The following is a 15,902-nucleotide window of genomic DNA, read 5'->3' on the forward strand; positions in this document are numbered from 1 at the left end:
TCTACTATGTTATGACCTATTGAGGTCTACTCTATCATGACCTATTGACCTCTACTATGTTATGACCTATTGAGGTCTACTCTATCATGACCTATTGACCTCTACTATGTTATGTCCTATTGACCTCTACTATGTTATGACCTATTGACCTCTACTATGTTATGACCTATTGAGGTCTACTCTATTATGACCTATTGAGGTCTGCTCTATCATGGGCATTAATATGGAGTTGGTCCTCCCTTTGCTGCTATAACAGCCTCCACTCTTCTGGGAAGGCTTTCCACTAGATGTTGGAACATCGCTGCAGGACTTGCTTCCATTCAGCCACAAGAGCATTAGTGAGGTCGGGCACTGATGTCGGGCGTTTAGGCCTGGCTCACAGTTGGCGTTCTAATTCATCCCAAAGGTTTTTGATGGGGTTGAGGTCAGGGCTCTGTGCAGGCCAGTCAAGTTCTTCCACACTGATCTCAACAAGCCTGTACAGAACACAAATATTCCAAAAACATGCATCCTGTTAGCAACAAGGCACTAAATTAAAACTGTGGCAAAGAAATTAACTTTATGTTCTGAAAACAAATTGTTATGTTTGGGGCAAATCCAACACAGCACATCACAGAGTACCACTCTTCATTTTCAAGCATGGTGGTGGCTGCATCATGTAATGGGTATGCTTGTCATCGGCAAGAAACGGAATAGAGCTAAGCTCAGGCAAAGTCCTAAAGGAAAACCTGGTTCAGTGTGGTTTCCAACAGACACTGAGAGACAAATGTACCTTTCAGCAGGACAATAACCTAAAACACAAGGCCAAATATACACTGGAGATGCTTACCAAGATGACATTGCATATTCCTGAGTGGGCTATTTAGATTTGACTTAAACCGTCTTGAAAATCTATGGCAAGACTTGGCTGTCTAGCAATGATCAACAACCAACTTGACAGAGCTTGAAGAACAATAACAAATAACCACATGCAAATATTGTACAATCCAGGTGTGCAAATCTCTTAGAGACTCACCCAGAAAGACTCACAGCTCTTAGAGACTCACCCCAGAAAAGACTCACAGCTCTTAGAGACTAACCCAGAAAGACTCACAGCTCCAGAGACTAACCCAGAAAGACTCACAGCTCTTAGAGACTAACCCAGAAAGACTCACAGCTCATAGAGACTAACCCAGAAAGACTCACAGCTCTTAGAGACTAACCCAGAAAGACTCACAGCTCTTAGAGACTAACCCAGAAAGACTCACAGCTCTTAGAGACTAACCCAGAAAGACTCACAGCTCTTAGAGACTAACCCAGAAAGACTCACAGCTCTTAGAGACTAACCCAGAAAGACACACAGCTCTTAGAGACTAACCCAGAAAGACTCACAGCTCTTAGAGACTAACCCAGAAAGACTCACAGCTCTTAGAGACTAACCCAGAAAGACTCACAGCTCTTAGAGACTAACCCAGAAAGACTCACAGCTCTTGAGACTAACCCAGAAAGACTCACAGCTCTTAGAGACTAACCCAGAAAGACTCACAGCTCTTAGAGACTAACCCAGAAAGACTCACAGCTCTTAGAGACTAACCCAGAAAGACACACAGCTGTAAACACTGCCAAAGGTGATTCTAACTTGTATTGACTCAGGGTTGTGAATAGTTATGTAAATTAAATATTTCTGTATTTCATTTTCAATTAATTAAAAAAAAAAACATGTTTTCACTGTCATTGGTATTCTGTGTAGATGGATGAGAAACAAAATAATACCATTTTAATTCAGGCTGTATGTGGAATAAGTCAGCAGGTAGTCTAGTGGCTAGAGTTTTGGGCCAGTAACCAGCAGGTAGCCTAGTGGTTAGAGTGTTGGACCAGTAACCAGCAGGTAGCCTAGTGGTTAGAGTGTTGGACCAGTAACCAGCAGGTAGCCTAGTGGTTAGAGTGTTGGACCAGTAACCAGCAGGTAGCCTAGTGGTTAGAGTGTTGGACCAGTAACCAGCAGGTAGCCTAGTGGTTAGAGTGTTGGACCAGTAACCAGCAGGTAGCCTAGTGGTTAGAGTGTTGGACCAGTAACCAGCAGGTAGCCTAGTGGTTAGAGCGTTGGACCAGTAACCAGCAGGTAGCCTAGTGGTTAGAGTGTTGGACCAGTAACCAGCAGGTAGTCTAGTGGTTAGAGCGTTGGGCCAAAGTAACCAGCAGGTAGCCTAGTGGTTAGAGTGTTGGGCCAGTAACCCAGCAGGTAGCATAGTGGTTAGAGTGTTGGGCCAGTAAACCAGCAGGTAGCCTAGTGGTTAGAGTGTTAAATAAAGTAACCAGCAGGTAGCCTAGTGGTTAGAGCGTTAGACCAGTAACCAGCAGGTAGCCTAGTGGTTGAGAGTGTTGGGCCAGTAACCAGCAGGTAGCCTAGTGGTTAGAGCGTTGGGCCAGTAACCAGCAGGTAGCCTAGTGGTTAGAGTGTTGGACAAGTAACCAGCAGGTAGTCTAGTGGTTAGAGTGTTGGACCAGTAACCAGCAGGTAGCCTAGTGGTTAGAGTGTTGGACCAGTAACCAGCAGGTAGCTAGTGGTTAGAGTGTTGGACCAGTAACCAACAGGTAGCCTAGTGGTTAGGTGTTGGACCAGTAACCAGCAGGTAGCCCTAGTGTTTAGAGCGTTGGGCCAGCAGGTAGCCTAGTGTTTAGAGTGTTGGACCAGCAACCCAGGTAGCCTAGTGGTTAGAGTGTTGGGCCAGTAACCAGCAGGTAGCCTAGTGGTTAGAGTGTTGGACCAGCAACCAACAGGCAGCCCTGAAGTGGTTAGGTGTTGGACCCAGTAACCAGCAGGTAGCCTAGTGGTTAGAGTGTTGGGCCAGTAACCAGCAGGTAGCCTAGTGGTTAGAGTGTTGGGCCAGTAACCAGCAGGTAGCTAGTGGTTAGAGCGTTGGGCAGCAGGTAGCCTAGTGGTTAGAGTGTTGGACCCATTCAGCAGTAGCCTAGTGGTTAGAGCGTTGGGCCGGTAACCCAGCAGATAGCCTGGTGGTTGGAGAGTGTTGGACCGGTAACCAGCAGGTAGCCTAGTGGTTAGAGCGTTGGGCCAGTAACAGCAGGTAGCATAGTGGTTAGGTGTTGGACCAGTAAGTAGCAGGTAGTCTAGTGGTTAGAGTGTTGGGCCAGTAACCAGCAGGTAGCCTAGTGGTTAGAGTGTTGGACCAGTAACCAGCAGGTAGCCTAGTGGTTAGAGTGTTGGGCCAGTAACCAGCAGGTAGTCTAGTGGTTAGAGCGTTGGGCCAGCAGGTAGCCTAGTGGTTAGAGTGTTGGACCAGTATTCAGCAGGTAGCCTAGTGGTTAGAGTGCTGGGACCAGTAACCAGCAGGTAGCCTAGTGGTTAGAACGTTGGGCCAGTAACCAGCAGGTAGTCTAGTGGGTTAGAGGTTAAATAGCAACCAGCAGGTAGTCTAGTGGTTAAGGTTAAATAGCAAACCAGCAGTAGTCCAGTGGTTAGAGTGGGTTGGACCAGCAACCAGCAGGTAGTCTAGTGGTTAGAGTGTTAAATAGCAACCAGCAGGTAGTCTAGTGGTTGGGAGTGTTGGGCCAGTAACCAGCAGGTAAACTAGTGTTGACAGCTGGGGCCAGAATCAGCAGGTAGCCCAGTGTTGTATGTTGACCAGTAACCAGCAGGTGTCTAGTGGTTAGAGCTGGGCTAGCAGTAGCCCATAGTGGTTAGATGTTGGACCAGTAACCAGCAGGTAGCCCAGTGGTTAGAGAGGCAATAAAAACTGGCAGGCAGCTCTATGGTTAGAGTGTTGGACCAGCAAACCAACAGGTAGCCTAGTGGTTAGAGTGTTGAATCAGCAACCAGCAGGTAGCCCAGTGGCGAGTGTTGGGCCAGTAACCAGCAGGTAGCCTAGTGGTTAGAGTGTTGGGCCAGTAACCAGCAGGTAGCCTAGTGGTTAGAGCGTTGGGCCAGCAGGTAGCCTAGTGGTTAGAGTGTTGGACCAGTATTCAGCAGGTAGCCTAGTGGTTAGAGCGTTGGGCCAGTAACCAGCAGGTAGCCTAGTGGTTAGAGCGTTGGGCCAGTAACCAGCAGATAGCCTAGTGGTTAGAGTGTTGGACCAGTAACCAGCAGGTAGCCTAGTGGTTAGAGCGTTGGGCCAGTAACCAGCAGGTAGTCTAGTGGTTAGAGTGTTGGGCCAGTAACCAGCAGGTAGCATAGTGGTTAGAGTGTTGGACCAGTAAATAGCAGGTAGTCTAGTGGTTAGAGTGTTGGGCCAGTAACCAGCAGGTAGCCTAGTGGTTAGAGTGTTGGACCAGTAACCAGCAGGTAGCCTAGTGGTTAGAGTGTTGGGCCAGTAACCAGCAGGTAGTCTAGTGGTTAGAGCGTTGGGCCAGCAGGTAGCCTAGTGGTTAGAGTGTTGGACCAGTATTCAGCAGGTAGCCTAGTGGTTAGAGTGTTGGACCAGTAACCAGCAGGTAGCCTAGTGGTTAGAGCGTTGGGCCAGTAACCAGCAGGTAGTCTAGTGGTTAGAGTGTTGGGCCAGTAACCAGCAGGTAGTCTAGTGGTTAGAGTGTTGGGCCAGTAACCAGCAGGTAGTCTAGTGGTTAGAGTGTTGGGCCAGTAACCAGCAGGTAGTCTAGTGGTTAGAGTGTTGGGCCAGTATTCAGCAGGTAGCCTAGTGGTTAGAGTGTTGGGCCAGTAACCAGCAGGTAGTCTAGTGGTTAGAGTGTTGGGCCAGTAACCAGCAGGTAGTCTAGTGGTTAGAGTGTTGGGCCAGTATTCAGCAGGTAGCCTAGTGGTTAGAGTGTTGGGCCAGTAACCAGCAGGTAGTCTAGTGGTTAGTGTTGGGCCAGTAACCAGCAGGTAGTCTAGTGGTTAGAGTGTTGGGCCAGTATTCAGCAGGTAGCCTAGTGGTTAGAGCGTTGGGCCAGTAACCAGCAGATAGCCTAGTGGCTAGAGTGTTGGACCAGTAACCAGCAGGTAGCCTAGTGGTTATAGTGTTGGATCAGTAACCAGCAGGTAGCCTAGTGGTTAGAGAGGCAGGTAGACTAGTGGTTAGAGGCAGGTAGCCTAGTGGTTAGAGTGTTGGACCAGTAACCAGCAGGTAGCCTCGTGGTTAGAGGCAGGTAGCCTAGTGGTTAGAGTGTTGGACCAGCAACCAGCAGGTAGCCTAGTGGTTAGAGGCAGGTAGCCTAGTGGTTAGAGTGTTGGACCAGTAACCAGCAGGTAGCCTGGTGGTTAGAGGCAGGTAGCCTAGTGGTTAGAGAGGCAGGTAGCCTAGTGGTTAGAGGAGGCAGGTAGCCTAGTGGTTAGAGGAGGCAGGTAGCCTAGTGGTTAGAGGAGGCAGGTAGCCTAGTGGTTAGAGGAGGCAGGTAGCCTAGTGGTTAGAGAGCAGGTAGCCTAGTGGTTAGCGAGGCAGGTAGCTTAGTGGTTAGAGAGGCAGGTAGCCTAGTGGTTAGCGGAGGCAGGTAGCCTAGTGGTTAGCGGAGGCAGGTAGCCTAGTGGTTAGCGGAGGCAGGTAGCCTAGTGGTTAGCGGAGGCAGGTAGCCTAGTGGTTAGAGAGCAGGTAGCCTAGTGGTTAGAGGCAGGTAGCCTAGTGGTTAGAGGCAGGTAGCCTAGTGGTTAGCGGAGGCAGGTAGCCTAGTGGTTAGCGGAGGCAGGTAGCCTAGTGGTTAGCGGAGGCAGGTAGCCTAGTGGTTAGAGGAGCAGGTAGCCTAGTGGTTAGAGGCAGGTAGCCTAGTGGTTAGAGGCAGGTAGCCTAGTGGTTAGAGGCAGGTAGCCGAGTGGTTAGAGCGTTGGACTAGTAACTGAAAGGTTGCTAGATCGAATCCCCGAGCTGACAAGATAAATAAATATCTGTCGTTCTGCTCCTGAACAAGGTGGTTAACCCACTGTTCCTAGGGTGTCATTGTAAATAAGAATGTATTCTTAAACTGACTAGTTAAATAAAGGTGTATGATACTTCCTGAACGTGCTGTATTTTACATCACTGGTCCTGTTCAGCAGTCTGTGTATTCAGCAATCATGGGGACAAATGACAGTGTCATCAGCCTACTTCAAGGATCTCTTGCTGCTTTGTTAGAGATGAGTTTAGAATACAGAATGAGATGTACAACCAGAACTAATGCACCATCCACTTTCTCCTGTTCTTTTGATCCTCTCAGATGTTTTCTAGACCCCGGCCATTCAGACGACATTTAAGGTTGCTTTCCTAAAGGCTACACAAGGAAACATGATTAAACTATTTTAATTGACAGATATCTCAAGACAAACGACTGCTGATGTACACTACCAGTCATAAGTTTTTCTTTATTTTTACTATTTTCTATGTTGTAGTATAGTAGTGAAGACATCAAAACTATGGAATAACACATATGGAATCATGTAGTAACCAAAAAGTGTTAAACAAATCAAAATATATTTTAGATTCTTCAAAGTAGCCGCCTTTGCCTTGAACACTGCTTTGCACACTCTTGGCATTCTCTCAACCAGCTTCATGAGGTTGTCACCTGGAATGCATTTCAATTAACAGGTGTGCCTTGTTAAAAGATCATTTGTGGAATTTATTTCCTTCTTAATGCGTTTGAGCCAATCAGCTGTGTTGTCACAAGGTAGGGTTGGTATACAGAATATAGCCCTATTTGGTAAAAGACCAAGTCCATATTATGGCAAGAACAGCTCAAATAAGCAAAGAGAAATGACAGCCCATCTTAAGACATGAAGGTCAGTCAGTCTGGAAAATTTCAAGAACTTTGAAAGTTTCTTCAAGTGCAGTCGCAAAAACCATCAAGTGCTATGATGAAACTGTCTCTCATGAGGCCCGCCACAGGAATGGAAGACCCAGAGATACCTCTGCTGCAGAGGATAAGTTCATTGGAAATTCAGAAATTGTAGCCCAAATAAATGCTTCACAGAGTTCAAGTGACAGACATATCTCAACATCAACTATTCAGAGGAGACTGCGTGAATCAGGCCTTCATGGTCGAATTGCTGCAAAGAAACCACTACTAAAGGACACCAATAATAAGAAGAGACTTGTTTGGGCCAAGAAATGGAGCAATGGACATTAGACTGGTTGAAATCTATCCAATTTTTTTATTTTTGGTTCAAACCGCCGTGTCTTTGTGAGACCAGTAGGTGAACGGATGATATCCGCATGTGGTTTTCCTTTACACCGTGAAGCATGGAGGAGGAGGTGTGATGGTGCTTTGCTGGTGACACTGTCTGTGATTTATTTAGAATTCAAGGCACACTTAACCAACATGGCTACCACAGCATTCTGCAGCAATATGCCATCCCATCTGATTTGCGCTTAGTGGGACTATAATTTGTTTTTCAACAGGACAATGACCCAAAACACACTCCTCCAGGCTGTGTAAGGGCTATTTGACCAAGAAGGAGAGTGATGGAGTGCTGCATCAGATGACCTGGCCTCCACAATCACCCGACCTCAACCCAATTGAGATGATTTGGGATGAGTTGGGCTACAGAGTGATGGAAAAGCAGCCAACAAGTGCTTAGCATATGTGGGAATCCTTCAAGACTGTTGGAAAGGCATTCCAGGTGAAGTTGGTTGAGAGAATGACAAAAGTGTGCAAATCTGTCGCGAAGGCAAAGGGCGGCTACTTTGAAGAATCTATAATATATTTTGATTTGTTTAACACTTTTTGGTTACTTAATGATTCCATATGTGTTATTTCATGATGTCTTCACTATTATTCTACAACATAGAAAATAGTTTAATTATATATATATATATATATATATATATATATATATATATATATATATATATATATATATATATATATAATAATTAGAATATGAGTTAGTGTGTCCAAACTTTTGACTGGTGTTGTATATGAACACACAAAGGTTTAGGTCTAGGCAACTTAACTTTAATATAACAGCAACACGAGTCCCAGGAGTTGAATATATCTACTGTGCTTCCTCGGGGCTGTGTGTTGACTTAATGGGGGCTCATTTTAATGTAGATTCCTTCGCACTAGGTCAAGGGTCACGCATCCATCTGAATGCATATTGCATATACATATTCATTAGGACTTGTGCCTCCACTTTCACGTGTGGCTCGACACCGAGAGCGATGCTGTTTGTTGAAACATTCCCTCTTACCGTCCATTTAAGATGTCTAATATATCCCACACACGCATGAATTTACATGGGTAATGAGCGTATGATGTCACAATCTACACCGTACACACACACACACATACACAAACACACACACACACACACATACACACACACACACACACACACACACACACACACACACACACACACACACACACACACACACACACACACACACACACACACACACACACACACACACACACACACACACACACACACACACACACACACACACACACACACACACACACACACACAGATACTATTGCTGTAGTATACTTTCTGTTAACAGGTTGAACCTTTTGTTGGGTCTTTTGAATGATATCAGTCACATAAAAGTTTGTTATATTTAATATATCATGATATCAGTCAGCCGTTTGGGGACTTCACAGACTCATGTTGGGTTTGTCTGTGTTATGGTCTCCATGGTAACCTGCCTGAGCCTCCTTCAGCGCCTGTCATAGGGTCAACAGAGGATGATATTGTATGTGTAAGATAATGTACCTCCTTGACTTTACCCACCAGGCAGTCTGTTGTGCCTCTTCCATGCTGTGGCCTGTTATGAGGTTTTGGTTGTTTTCAGTAAAAGTGACCTCACCAATAAGGTTTAAATTTAGCCTTGGTAAATGTGATTTTAGTACATTCAGAGAGAGAGATAAACAGAGAGATGGAGGAGAGAGAGATAAACAGAGATGGAGGGGTGGAGGAGAGAGAGAGAAACAGAGAGATGGAGGAGAGAGAGAGAGATAAACAGAGATGGAGGGGTGGAGGAGAGAGAGAGAAACAGAGAGATGGAGGGGTGGGGGAGAGAGAGAGAACAGAGAGATGGAGAGAGAGAGAGATAAACAGAGATGGAGGGGTGGAGGAGAGAGAGAGAAACAGAGAGATGGAGGGGTGGAGGAGAGAGAGAGAAACAGAGAGATGGAGGGGTGGAGGAGAGAGAGAGAAACAGAGAGATGGAGGGGTGGAGGAGAGAGAGAAACAGAGGGATGGAGGGTGAGGAGGAGAGAGAAACAGAGAGATGGAGGGGTGGAGGAGAGAGAGAGAAACAGAGGGATGGAGGGGTGGAGGAGAGAGAGAGAAACAGAGAGATGGAGGGGTGGAGGAGAGAGAGAGAGAAACAGAGATGGAGGGTGGGAGGAGAGAGAGAGAAACAGAGATGGAGGGGTGGAGGAGAGAGAGAGAGAAACAGAGATGGAGGGGTGGAGGAGAGAGAGAAACAGAGAGATGGAGGGTGGAGGAGAGAGAGAGAGAAACAGAGATGGAGGGGTGGAGGAGAGAGAGAGAAACAGAGAGATGGAGGGGTGGAGGAGAGAGAGAGAAACAGAGAGATGGAGGGGTGGAGAGAGAGAGAGAAACAGAGATGGAGGGGTGGAGGAGAGAGAGAGAGAAACAGAGAGATGGAGAGAGAGAGAGAAACAGAGATGGAGGGGTGGAGGAGAGAGAGAGAACAGAGAGATGGAGGAGAGAGAGAGAAACAGAGAGATGGAGGGGTGAGAGAGAGAGACGAGAGGGATGGAGGAGAGAGAGAGAAACAGAGAGATGGAGGGAGGAGAGAGAGAAACAGAGAGATGGAGGGGTGGAGGAGAGAGAGAGAAACAGAGATGGAGGAGAGAGAGAGAAACAGAGAGATGGAGGGGTGAGGAGAGAGAGAGAAACAGAGAGATGGAGGGGTGGAGGAGAGAGAGAAACAGAGAGATGGAGGGAGGGAGAGAGAGAAACAGAGAGATGGAGGGTGGAGGAGAGAGAGAGAGAAACAGAGAGATGGAGGAGAGAGAGAGAAACAGAGATGGAGGGGTGGAGGAGAGAGAGAGAGAAACAGAGAGATGGAGGGGTGGGGGAGAGAGAGAGAAACAGAGAGATGGAGGGGTAGGAGAGAGAGAGAAACAGAGATGGAGGTGGGGGGAGAGAGAGAAACAGAGAGATGGAGGAGAGAGAGAGAACAGAGATGGAGGAGAGAGAGAGAAACAGAGAGATGGAGGGGTGGAGAGAGAGAGAGAAACAGAGAGATGGAGGGGTGGAGAGAGAGAGAGAGAGAAACAGAGAGATGGAGGAGAGAGAGAGAAACAGAGATGGAGGGGTGGAGGAGAGAGAGAGAAACAGAGAGATGGAGGAGAGAGAGAGAAACAGAGAGATGGAGGGGTGGAGGAGAGAGAGAGAAACAGAGATGGAGGGGTGGAGAGAGAGAGAAACAGAGGGATGGAGGGGTGGAGAGAGAGAGAAACAGAGAGATTGACGGGTGGAGGAGAGAGAGAGAAACAGAGAGATGGAGGGGTGGAGAGAGAGAGAGAAACAGAGATGGAGGGGTAGGAGAGAGAGAGAAACAGAGAGATGGAGGGGTGGAGAGAGAGAGAGAGAAACAGAGAGATGGACGGGTGGAGGAGAGAGAGAGAAACAGAGAGATGGAGGGGTGGAGGAGAGAGAGAGAAACAGAGGGATGGAGGGGTGGAGGAGAGAGAGAAACAGAGAGATGGAGGGGTGGAGGAGAGAGAGAGAGAGAGAGAGATGGAGGGGTGGAGGAGAGAGAGAGAAAACGAGAGATGGAGGGGTGGAGGAGAGAGAGAGAGAACAGAGAGATGGAGGGGTGGAGGAGAGAGAGAGAAACAGAGATGGAGGGGTGGAGGAGAGAGAGAGAGAACAGAGAGATGGAGGGGTGGAGGAGAGAGAGAGAAACAGAGAGATGGCGGGGTGGAGGAGAGAGAGAGAGACAGAGAGAGATGGAGGGGTGGAGGAGAGAGAGAGAAACAGAGATGGAGGGGTGGAGGAGAGAGAGAGAAACAGAGAGATGGAGGGGTGGAGGAGGAGAGAGAAACAGAGATGGAGGTGGAGGAGAGAGAGAGAAACAGAGAGATGGAGGGGGTGGGGAGAGAGAGAGAAACAGAGAGATGGAGGGGTGGAGGAGAGAGAGAGAAACAGAGAGATGGAGGGGTGGAGGACGAGAGAGAGAAACAGAGAGATGGAGGGGTGGAGGAGAGAGAGGAGAAACAGAGAGATGGAGAGATGGAGGAGAGAGAGAAACAGAGAGATGGAGGGTGGAGGAGAGAGAAGAGAGAGATGGAGGAGAGAGAGAGAGATGAGAGATGGAGGAGAGAGAGAGAGATGGAGAGGTGGAGGAGAGAGAGAGAAACAGAGAGATGGAGGGTGGGGAAGAGAGAGAGAAACAGAGAGATGGAGGGGTGGAGGAGAGAGAGAGAAACAGAGCTGGAGGATGGAGAGAGAGAGAAACAGAGATGGAGGGGTGGAGGAGAGAGAGAGAAACAGAGAGATGGAGGGGTGGAGAGAGAGAGAGAAACAGAGAGATGGAGAGGTGGAGGAGGAGAGAAACAAGAGCTGGAGGATAGAGAGAGAGAGAACAGAGAGATGGAGGGGTGGAGGAGAGAGAGAGAAACAGAGAGATGGAGGGGTGGAGGAGAGAGAGAAACAGAGAGATGGAGGTGGAGGAGAGAGAGAGAGAAACAGAGAGATGGAGGAGTGGGAGAGAGAGAAACAGAGATGGAGGGGGGAGAGAGAGAAACAGAGGGATGGAGGGGTGGAGGAGAGAGAGAGAAACAGAGAGATGGGGGTGGAGGAGAGAGAGAGAAACAGAGAGATGGAGAGGTGAGAGAGAGAGAACAGAGATGGAGGTGGAGGAGAGAGAGAGAAACAGAGAGATGGAGGAGAGAGAGAGAAACAGAGAGAATGGAGGGGTGGAGGAGAGAGAGAGAGAGAAACAGAATTAAGGGAGGGGGGGGGGGTAGGGAGAGAGATGGAGGGGTGGAGGAGAGAGAGAGAAACAGAGAGATGGAGGGGTGGAGGAGAGAGAGAGAAACAGAGAGATGGAGGAGAGAGAGAGAAACAGAGAGATGGAGGGGTGGAGGAGAGAGAGAGAAACAGAGAGATGGAGGGTGGAGGAGAGAGAGAGAAACAGAGAGATGGAGGGGTGGAGGAGCAGAGAGAGAGAAACAGAGGGATGGAGGGTGGAGGTAGAGAGAGAGAAACAGAGAGATGGAGGGGTGGAGGAGAGAGAGAGAGAGAGAAACAGAGAGATGGAGGAGGTGGAGGAGAGAGAGAAGACAGAGGGATGGAGGGGTGGAGGTGAGAGAGAGAGAAACAGAGAGATGGAGGGGTGGAGGAGAGAGAGGAGAGAGAGAAATGGAGAGATGGAGGAGAGAGAGAGAGAAACAGAGAGATGGAGGGGTGGAGGAGAGAGAGAGAGAACAGAGAGATGGAGGGGTGGAGGAGAGAGAGAGAAACAGAGAGATGGAGGGGTGGAGGAGAGAGAGAGAAACAGAGAGATGGAGGGGTGGAGGAGAGAGAGAGAAACAGAGAGATGGAGGGGTGGGGGAGAGAGAGAGAAACAGAGAGATGGAGGGGTGGAGGAGAGAGAAGAAACAGAGAGATGGAGGGGTGGAGAGAGAGAGAGAGAAACAGAGAGATGGAGGGGTGGAGGAGAGAGAGAGAAACAGAGAGATGGAGAGGTGGAGGAGAGAGAGAGAAACAGAGATGGAGGGGTGGAGGAGAGAGAGATGAGGAACAGAGAGATGGAGGGGTGGAGGAGAGAGAGAGAAACAGAGAGATGGAGGGGGTGGAGGAGAGAGAGAGAAACAGAGAGATGGAGGTGGAGGAGAGAGAGAGAGAAACAGAGATGGAGGGGTGGGGAGAGAGAGAGAAACAGAGAGATGGAGGGATGGAGGAGAGAGAGAGAAACAGAGCTGGAGGATAGAGAGAGAGAGAAACAGAGAGATGGAGGAGTGGAGGAGAGAGAGAGAAACAGAGAGATGGAGGGGTGGAGGAGAGAGAGAAACAGAGAGATGGAGGGGGGAGGAGAGAGAGAGAGAAACAGAGCTGGAGGATAGAGAGAGAGAGAAACAGAGAGATGGAGGGGTGGAGGAGAGAGAGAGAACAGAGAGATGGAGGGGTAGGAGGAGAGAGAAACAGAGAGATGGAGGGTGGAGGAGAGAGAGAGAGAAACAGAGAGATGGAGGGGTGGGGAGAGAGAGAGAAACAGAGGATGGAGGGGTGGAGGGAGAGAGAGAAACAGAAGGATGGAGGGGTGGAGGAGAGAGAGGAGAAACAGAGAGATGGAGGGGTGGGGAGAGAGAGAGAAACAGAGATGGAGGGGTGGAGGAGAGAGAGAGAGAAACAGAGAGATGGAGGGGTGGGGGAGAGAGAGAGAAACAGAGAGATGGAGGGGTGAGAGAGAGAGAGAGAGAAACAGAGAGATGGAGGGGTGGAGGAGAGAGAGAAACAGAGAGATGGAGGGGTGGAGAGAGAGAGAGAGATAAACAGAGATGGAGGGGTGGAGGAGAGAGAGAGAAACAGAGAGATGGAGGGGTGGAGGAGAGAGAGAAACAGAGAGATGGAGGGTGGAGGAGAGAGAGAGAAACAGAGGGATGGAGGGGTGGAGAGAGAGAGACACAGAGAGATGGAGGGTGGGGAGAGAGAGAGAAACAGAGAGATGGAGGGGTGGAGAGAGAGAAACAGAGAGATGGAGGGGTGGAGAGAGAGAGAAACAGAGAGATGGAGGAGAGAGAGAAACAGAAGATGGAGGTGGAGGAGAGAGAGAGAGAGAAACAGAGGATGGAGGGTGGAGGAGAGAGAGAGAAACGAGAGATGGAGGGGTGGAGGAGAGAGAGAAACAGAGAGATGGAGGAGAGAGAGAAACAGAGAGATGGAGGGGTGGAGGAGAGAGAGAAACAGAGAGATGGAGGGGTGGAGGAGAGAGAGAGAAACAGAGAGATGGAGGGGTGGAGAGAGAGAGAGAGAAACAGAGGGATGGAGGGGTGGAGGTGAGAGAGAGAAACAGAGAGATGGAGGGTGGAGGAGAGAGAGAGAGAGAGAGAAACAGAGGGATGGAGGGGTGGAGGAGAGAGAGAGAAACAGAGAGATGGAGGGGTGGAGGAGAGAGAGAGAAACAGAGGGATGGAGGGGTGGAGGTAGAGAGAGAGAAACAGAGAGATGGAGGGGTGGAGGAGAGAGAGAGAGAGAGAAACAGAGAGCTGGAGGAGAGAGAGAGAAACAGAGAGATGGAGGGGTGGAGGAGAGAGAGAGAGAGAAACAGAGAGATGGAGGGGTGGAGGAGAGAGAGAGAAACAGAGAGATGGAGGGGTGGAGGAGAGAGAGAGACAGAGATGGAGGTAATCTTGTGAAACCCAAGTTGCGAGAGATTAATGTTATGAGGGATACATTTGGAGGGCTGCGAGATGGGCATCATCTCTATCTGTCCTCTCTCCCTCTCCTCATTTGGAGGGCTGCGAGACGGGCGTCATTTCTATCTGTCCTCTCTCCCTCTCCTCATTTGGAGGGCTGCGAGACGGGCGTCATCTCTATCTGTCCTCTCTCCTCTCCTCATTTGGAGGAGCTGCGAGACGGGCGTCATCTCCTGCTTTATCTGTCCTCTCTCCCTCTCCTCATTTGAGTGATTGTGCCGTGACACACACACACTGGTATCTATCAGAGGGCAGCTGCATCAGTATTCTGACCAGGAAGGTAATCATGGACCCTGACCCCGACCACTATTACTCACCATGACAGCCACTGCCTGGGAGCCCCAACCCTGACCCCAGACACACACACACACATTAGATCCAGCCTCTCCTCCTGTCCCAGTCCTGAGCATGGTCTAATGAAGCCTGGTCCAGGAGAGACAGGTGTTTAAAGGGGCAGTTGGTACATCTATTATTTTTTTGACCTTTAAATTCATGATATATACCTTCTTGAAGAATATAACTTCTCTTCACAAGCTTAGTTCAACTGACATACCCCATCAGAACCCAAAATATAAACTTGTATAAGCATTGTTGGCTGTTACTGTTCCTGGGCCGTAATTGAAAATAATAATTTGTTCTTAACTGACTTGCTTAGTTAAATAAAGGTACAAAAAAACACAGCCTGAAACCGTGGTTACAACTATATGTTAATGTCATGGAATGGTCGGTCCTTCCAGGTGGAGACAAGCATACAGGGATGTGGAGAGGAGCTGGCGACTAAGGTACAGATGGAGGTGGAGACGGAGACTGGAGGTGGAGAGGGAAACTAAGGTGGAGAGGGAGGTGAAGACTGAGATGAGAGCGGAGGTGGAGACTAAGGTGGAGAGGGAGACTAAGGTGGGAGAGGGAGGTGAAAGACTGAGATGGAGACGGAGGTGGAGGCTGAGGTGGAGACAGAGTGGAGACTGAGAGTGGAGACAGGGTGGAGACTGGGAGGTGGAGACTGGAGGTGGGAGAGGAGGTGGGAGACTGAGGTGGAGAGGGAGGTGAAGACTGAGGTGGAGACTGAGGTGGAGACTGGAGGTGGAGAGGGAGGTGGGGACTGAATGGAGACAGGTGAAGACTGAGTGGAGATGGAGGTGGAGACTGAATGGAGACAGAGTGGAGACTGAGGTGGAGGGGAGATGGAGGTGGAGATGGGAGATAGAGGTGGAGACTGAATAGAGACAGGTGGAGAGGGAGGTGAATACTGAGGTGGGAGAGGAGAGTGAAGGTTGAGGTGGAGACTGAGGTGGAGACTGAATGGAGACTGAGAGTGGAGAGGGAGGTGGAGACTGAGAGTGGAGACAGGTGGAGACTGAATGGAGACAGGTGAAGACTGAGTGGAGATGGAGGTGGAGACTGAATGGAGACAGATGGAGACTGAATGGAGACAGGTGAAGACTGAGTGGAGATGGAGGTGGGAGACTGAATGGAGACAGGTGGAGATGGAGGTGGAGGGAGGTGAAGACTGAGGTGGAGACTGAATGGAGACAGGTGGAGACTGAGCTGGGAGAGGGAGGTGAAGACTGAGGTGGAGAGGGAGGTGAAGACTGAGGTGAGAC

The 15,902-nt window shown here is 49.2% G+C and overlaps 1 long non-coding RNA gene across 1 annotated transcript; it reads left to right on the forward strand.

The window, feature by feature from the left end:
• The first annotated feature begins 5,222 nt into the window (after positions 1–5,222).
• On the forward strand, positions 5,223–5,659 carry LOC127918245 (uncharacterized). The gene is made up of 3 exons (XR_008099544.1): positions 5,223–5,325; positions 5,397–5,496; positions 5,564–5,659. It is a non-coding gene; the product is annotated as an uncharacterized LOC127918245 (long non-coding RNA).
• Positions 5,660–15,902: the final 10,243 nt, after the last annotated feature.

Source organism: Oncorhynchus keta, unplaced genomic scaffold (genome assembly GCF_023373465.1).
Source record: "Oncorhynchus keta strain PuntledgeMale-10-30-2019 unplaced genomic scaffold, Oket_V2 Un_contig_13837_pilon_pilon, whole genome shotgun sequence".
In the NCBI taxonomy this organism is placed as follows: Eukaryota; Metazoa; Chordata; class Actinopteri; order Salmoniformes; family Salmonidae; genus Oncorhynchus; species Oncorhynchus keta.